We start from the raw sequence: 7,492 nt of genomic DNA, 5'->3' as shown, positions 1-7,492 counted from the left end.
ACACAGAGCAAAACCCTCAGGAGAGGGAAGGGGAGAGAAGAGTTGATGAGAGGGGAGGGGAGGAGAAAAAAGAGGAGAGTTGAGGGGAGGGAAGGGAGGGGAGAGGAGGCGAGCGTTTGGAGGATTGGGGAGGCTTGCTTCCTTGATGGTTTTCGGATAAATGGGGAAGCTCCTTTAGCAAACAATGGCGAACATCTGTTCTCCATCTTCCCTGACAATGTGATAGGAAATGAGCTTAAACTGCAGCATAAAGGACTTCGGTTAGCTACAAGTCCGAATTTCCTTCCACGAGGAGGGTCATTAGGCGCTGGCACAGGTTACCGGGGATATTAGGGAACTTCCTTTTCGGGGGCGGGGGCGGGGAGGGGGGGAGATCCTTGCGGGGCCGGCCGGGTGTAAGCGGAGCCTGGCGGGGAGGCCGCGGGGAGGCGCGGGCCGGGCCCCAGCACGCACTCCGGCCGCTCCCCGCCGGATCGCTCCGCCCAGATGCGCTGTCCGCTTCTCCCCGCCTTGGGCCGGGGCCGCAGGGGGCCGGAGCTCCCGGGGGCTCCGAGAGAGGCAGCCTGGGAAACGAGGAGGCGGCATTGTGGCAGCCGAGTTTGTGCCGGGGGGAGAGTCGGGAAGTGCAGGTTCAAGTTAGCCTCCGACACCTGAGACCGCGGCCCTCGGTCTGTAAAGATCTTCTCGGGCATCTCGAGGCACTGAAGTGCGAGGAGGGGAGTGCCGGGCCTAGAGGCGGAGCCCGACTCACATCCTGCCTCAGGGCCACTTTAGGCCGGCCAGTCCCTTAACCGCTTTGAGCCTGAGTTTCATCATCTATAAAATGGGGTCATAACATCCACATGACAGGCTTTCTTATGAGGTTCACATGCGATAAAATTTGTAAAGTGCGTTGCTAAATTTAAAGCGATGATTCTCTAGTCTAGTTTACAGCTGGGGAAACTGAGACAAACGGATTAAATTATTTACCCAGTCACACAGCTAGGAAGCGTCTGAGATCGGATTTGAACTTGGATCTATCCTGACTCTATGCCCAGTTTTCTAACCACTGCCCCACTTTAATATCTCCAATAGTAGAGTTGTAGATCTAGTAAAAGTATGTGTGCTATTAGAGGCCTGGAGACCGGGAGACTCCGTTCTGCTTCCCGTTGATACTGCCTGGGTGACCCTGGCCAAAGCAGGGAAGGGAAGGGAAGGAAGGGAAGGGAAGAGGGAAGGGAAGGGAACGAAGAGGGAAGGGAAGGGAAGGAAGGGAAGGGAAGAGGGAAGGGAAGGGAAGAGGGAAGGGAAGGGAAGGGAAGAGGGAAGGGAAGGGAACGAAGAGGGAAGGGAAGGGAAGGAAGGGAAGGGAAGAGGGAAGGGAAGGGAATGAAGAGGGAAGGGAAGGGAAGAGGGAAGGGAAGGGAAGAGGGAAGGGAAGGGAAGAGGGAAGGGAAGGGAGAAGGGAAGGGAAGGAGGGGAAGGGAAGGGAAGGGAAGGGAAAAGAGAGACAGGGACAGAAAAAGAAATAGAGAAAACAGAGAAACAAAGAGAAACAGACAGAAACTGATAGAGACAGAGATAGAAAGAAAAACAAAGAGAGAGGGAAAGAGCAAAAGCATGTCTAATGGGGAAGGCCATAAAACCTGGGGTGTAACCCATGATCATAGATTCTATTTTAAGGGGCATCAGAGGGGGCTTTCTCAACTGTACTCAAACCAGAACCACCTTCTACAGCACCATTAACAAAACCCCCATACTCAGTAGTATTTGAAGTCAACAACTACCTAGTAAGTCAAAAACAACCTAATAAATAAGACTCCCTAAAGAGGCCTCCACTGAGTAAAATCAGGTTAACATCCTTTTATCAAGTACTTTCTATGTACCAGAAACAGTTCCAGCCCTCAAGGGAAAGAAACCAAGTCTCTGTGGGTCAAGCAAACTCATAGCAGAGCCCGCCTTCCTCTTTACCAGTCCAAACCAGTCCAAAGACCATGTCTCCCTTCTGAGCCATATGACTGCTCTCCATTGCATATGTCTGTCCGTCTATGTATTAGTTGCTTACTTGCTATAGCAAAGTCAAATCCTGCCCCGATGCTTGATATTTGTGTGACTTAACCATAATGAGCCTCACTTTCCTCATCTGGAAAATAAGAATAAAAATCACACCCACCTCACATAGATTTTTATGACAACCAAATGAGATAATATGCACAAAGTGCTTTAAAAATAGTAAACCGTATATAAATGTTCATCATTTTGTCTTGAGAGTGGCAGTATGGAATGGAGTAAACAGAAGGACACTTCTGTGACCTTTTCCATGTGACTCTCCTCCCACCCCCAGCCTGCCACTTCTTTGGCGCCAGTCAGAACTGGGTTCTATTCCTGCCTCTGACACATACTGGCTGTGACGTTGGGGGGAGTTGATTAGCCCACTCAGGGCCCCCAGGAAACTTTCTAAAAATATAGGGTTGGAGAACAGGTGTCAGTCCTCACGGGTAGAGAGGTTTTCCTCTTTGGCAGCTCCCTGTACCAGTGAAATCATGGGTCTGGATAATGTATATAAATATAAGTACCCATATCTTGTCATTCATATATCAATTTATATACACATATATGTATGTGTATCCACAAATGTGTTTATATACATAAGTTTAGATTACAGAGAGACACATATATTTTAACTAGCATGTCCACTGACGACAGAGGGACCGAGTTCAATCTTGGAAACTTACTAATAATAACATCATGCCTTGTGACCCCACCCAGATTCTCACTCTGGAAAAATCATAATATGGCTTATTTTAGCTCTCCCTTAGGGGTATATAAATACACCCCTACAAAGAACTTGGGGCTTCCAATTGGTATCTAAACATAGACTATTTAGTCAAGAGAATTACAACCGTAGAAGGGGAGTAGCAACATGATCTTTTTAGTGAAACAATAGGAAATACATCTCACCTCCAAGCCAGTTCCTTTTCTTATCTCTCCTCCCAGAATGCTTCAGTCACAGGGTCCAGAAATCATGATACAAAGAAGGGAAGTCTGGGGAAAGTCCCCTCAATGCCCTGTGATCTAAAGTTCTTCCACAGGCATGTTTTCCATCCCTTTTATTGACTGAGCAGGTTCACAGCCCATCTGGGATGACAAGACCCTCTCTGCAGCTGTCACCTAGTCACAAAAATAACAGAGTCACTGAATTTGACATTTGGACGGGTTGTCAACAAGCAAAAAGCCCAAATCAAATCTTAAATGGCCTCTGACCTTGACGTAATCTATGAGTGGTTGTATAGACACTGCTTAAAAATCACCCAAGAAAAAGCACTCATTGCCCTTCCAGGCAACCTATTCCACAGTTTCTAGTAATTCAACCAGATAGCTTTAATACGATCAGAATGTAAAGTTTTGGGATTATTTTGCAATAATATTATTAAATGCATTCAGACCAAATAACACCATAAAATTTGGGGAATTGTTCTGTAGAATGGGCATTGTATCTGGAACTTGGGTTCAAATCCCATCTGTACCACTTAGTATATGTGTGACCGAGGCTGTATTTTAATCCAGTAAAATCTCAGTTTCTCCATCTGTAAAATGAGGAAGCAGTGGTTAAATTCAACAGTACTTCCTCAAACATAGTGCTTAATAATTGCTATTGACTTAATAGATGCTTATCAAGTTCTATTTTTTTTTTTTGATGTGGATTATTGACTCATCGTCTGGTTTAGCCTATGGATCTCAGAATGTTGGGGGTTATATTTTGGGTTTTTTTTTTTTTAATAATAATGATTTTTTTTCAAAAATACATGCAAAGGTAGTGTTCAACATTCACCCTTGAAAAACCTTGTGTTCCAAATTTTTAATCTTCTTTCCCTTCCTCCTTCCTCCTCTAGATAGCAAGTAGTCCAGTATAAGTTAAACATGTGTAATTCAGAATGTTTTTAAATGCGTAAAATAATACAAAAAGGAAACCCAAATATAGTAATCAAGCTGTCATTAAAAATAAGTTCATGGACCCCAAATTAATAACCTAAAGAACAGAGAATTTTCAGTTTCAAATCTTTGATCATATGATCCTCTCCTTATGAAATATAATTTTGTTTAGTTGCTCATGTATAATGCTACTTCTCCCCAACATGAAGTGATTCAGCAAGCATTTATTAAGTAAAACTTAATATTAAGTATTAAAAAAGTAAATTGTACTGTGTTGAAGTCTGTGGATTACCAAGAAAAAATATATATATATTTTAAATTTTAATTTAAATTTTAATTTAATTTTTTTAGTAAGTTAAGTCTAATAAGTCAACAGGCACTTAACATTTAGAGACTTTAAACTCCACTTTCTAGGCACCAGAAACAATTCCAACCCTGATGATATAGAAGCCACGTCTCTGTGGGTCAAAAAAACTCATAGCAGAGCCTGCCTTCCTCTTTATCAGTCTTTTTTTTTTTTTTTTTTTTTTTTTTTTTCCTGAGGCTGGCATTAAGTGACTTGCCCAGGGTCACACAGCTAGGAAGTGTTAAATATCTGAGATCAAATTTGAACTCAGGTCCTCCTGAATTCAGGGCTGGTGCTCCATCCACTGCGCCACCTAGCTGCCACCTAGCTGCCTCCTCTTTATCAGTCTAAACTAGTCCAAAGACCATCTCTCCTTTCTGATCCATATGGCTGCTCTATTGCACAATTTAATTTTTTTTTTATATGTACTAAAAGAACACTTACAAAAGAGAATTTAGGGAAGGTTACACAGAAGCACCAATAAGGGAGCACTTGAATGTTTCATTTTTTGTAAAAAGAGAAGAATTCTGAAAAAAGAAGGACAGAAAGGAATACATTTCAGGTATCACAGACAATCTGAGGCAGAGCATGGAGGTGGAAGATCAAGTTGGGTTTGGAGTCAACAAAGTTAGGTTTAAATCTTAGCTCACCCATTTGCTACTTTTGAAACTTTGGGCTAGCTGTGTTCCCTCCCTTGGTCTCAGCTCCCTTTTAACAGTAAAATAAGGAAGTTTCAAAGAATGTAATTAATAGGGGGAAAAGGACTCATTATTTGACAAATGCTGCTGGGGAAAATTAGAAAACATGCTGCCAGAAATCAGGCTTATACCAACATCTCAGACTGTATACTGCAATCAATTAGTAGCAAATGGATTCGACATAGATATTAAAGATTATATTACAAAAAAAATATAGGAACTAGAAAGAAGATAGGATCATAAATCATAAACTGAAAAATATTTATATAAACAAAATCAGTTAGAAGGGAAATAGTTAAGTGGGAGGACGATCCTTTTTTAATATTTAATATTTATTTTCTCCAGTTATATATAAAATAGTTTTTAACATTTATTTTTAAAACTTTGAGTTTCAAATTCTCTCTCTTCCTACCTCTCCACTCCCATCCCTTCATTAAGAAGGCACATGTGAACACTTTCATGTTATAAAAGAAAATGAATCCCCCTCCCTGCATAAACAAACAAACAAATAAATGAATGAATGAATAAATGAATAAATAAACTCCAGAAAAGAAAGATTTTAAAAAATATATTCTTCAATCTGTATTTAGATACAGTTGATTCTTTCTTTCTCTGGCATTTTTTATCGTATGTCCTTGGATCATCGTATTGCTGAGAATCGAAAGCCATTCATAGCTCATCATCTTATATTACTGGTACACAGTATACTTTGTATCGGCTCATGGACATCTTTGGAAGTTTTTTTGTTTTGTTTTGGTTTTTTTGCTTTTTTCATGAGTACATCCTACTCATCATTTCTTGTAGCACAATAATGTTCCATCATAATAATATACCACAATTTATTCAAGTATTGCCCAGGTGATGATAATTCTCTGCAATTTCCAATTCTTTGCCCAGAGAAAAAACGCTGCTGTAAATAGTTTTATACATAGAGGTCCTTTTTGTTTCTTCTCTATTAAAAAAAAAAAAAAAAAAAAAAAAAAAAAAAAAAAAAAACTTTTGTGGAATAGTATTGCCTAGTACTGGTATCATTAGTTCCAAAAGGTATGTATGGTTTTATAGCCCAAGTTGCTCTACAAAATGGGTGAATCAGTTCACAATCTGGGGGAACGATCTTTGCTGCAAATTGTGCTATGGTCTGTTATAGTACATTGTAAGGAAGACAAGGGCATTAAAATAAAAATGCTAAGAGGATCCATTCCCCAGTAGATAAATAATCAAAAGCTACTAACAGTTAATTCTCAAAAGAAAAATCACAACCTAATAATAGTCATAATAAAATGTTCCAGATCATGAATAATAAGGGAAATGCAAATTTAAAAATCTAATTCCTACCCATTAGATTGACAAAGATGATGAAAAGGGAAAAATATAACTATTGGAGGGGCTGAAGGAAGACACTAAGTATTCTGATGGTGGAATTGTGGAATGATTGATTTAACTATTTTAGAAAATGATTAAGAACTGTGTCTAAAATGTCACTAAAGCGTGAATAGTCTTAGACCCAATGATAACACTGCTTGACCTATCCCCCAAGGAAATTAAACGAATGAGCAGAAGAATTAAATGCATAAAAATACTTATCTATATTTTGAATGCCCATCAATTGGGCAATAGCAGAGAATATGTTTATATAGAAACATAATGGGGATATTATGGAACTATAAGAAATGATAAAAGGCACTGGATAGATCACCAGCCCTGACATCAGGAGGACCTGAGTTCAAATATGATCTTAACCCTTCACACTTCCTAGCTGTGTGACCTTGGGCAAGTCACTTGATCCCAACTGCCTCAGGAAGGAAGGAAGGAAGGAAGGAAAGAAAGAAAGAAAGAAAGAAAGAAAGAAAGAAAGAAAGAAAGAAAGAAAGAAAGAAAGAAAGAAAGAAAAGAAAGAAAGAAAGGAAGAAGAAGAAAGGAAGGAAGGAAGGAAGGAAGGAAGGAAGGAAGGAAGGAAGGAAGGAAGGAAGGAAGGAAGGAAGGAAGGAAGGAAGGAAGGAAGGAAGGAAGGAAGGAAGGAAGGAGGAAGGAAGGAAGGAAGGAAGGAAAGAAAGAAAGGAAGGAATGATGAAAGGGATAGTTTGAGGGAAATCTGGGGAACAAGTTCATGCTAATGCAGAATGAAGGTAGCAGAGTCAAGAAGACAATTTATATAACACCAACATCACACAGACAAACAACTTTTATAGACTTAACAACTCTGATCTATACAATAACTCATGGTAATTCCCCCCATGGTAAACATGCTTCATTCTCCATCTTTCCCACTTGTGACAGGGATTTAGATACATTCTCATAATACACAAATGTGAATTTGTTTCACATGATTGTACTTAATTGCTACAAGAGATTCCTTTTGTTGATGGGGTGAAGTGAGTTTTGGGTCAAATAAGGATGAGAGTAAAATGGTTATGGGTAGGAAGACAGAGTGTCATTGAATATATTTTTAAAACAGAGAAGATGGTAGAAGGATATACAAAGGGTGAATACAGATAAGAAGGCCAAGGTTAAATTTGAAATATTTTTTAAAAAACAA

The sequence above is a fragment of the Sminthopsis crassicaudata genome, chromosome 1 (genome assembly GCF_048593235.1).
Source record: "Sminthopsis crassicaudata isolate SCR6 chromosome 1, ASM4859323v1, whole genome shotgun sequence".
Taxonomy (NCBI): Eukaryota; Metazoa; Chordata; class Mammalia; order Dasyuromorphia; family Dasyuridae; genus Sminthopsis; species Sminthopsis crassicaudata.
This window is presented reverse-complemented; position numbering follows the sequence as displayed.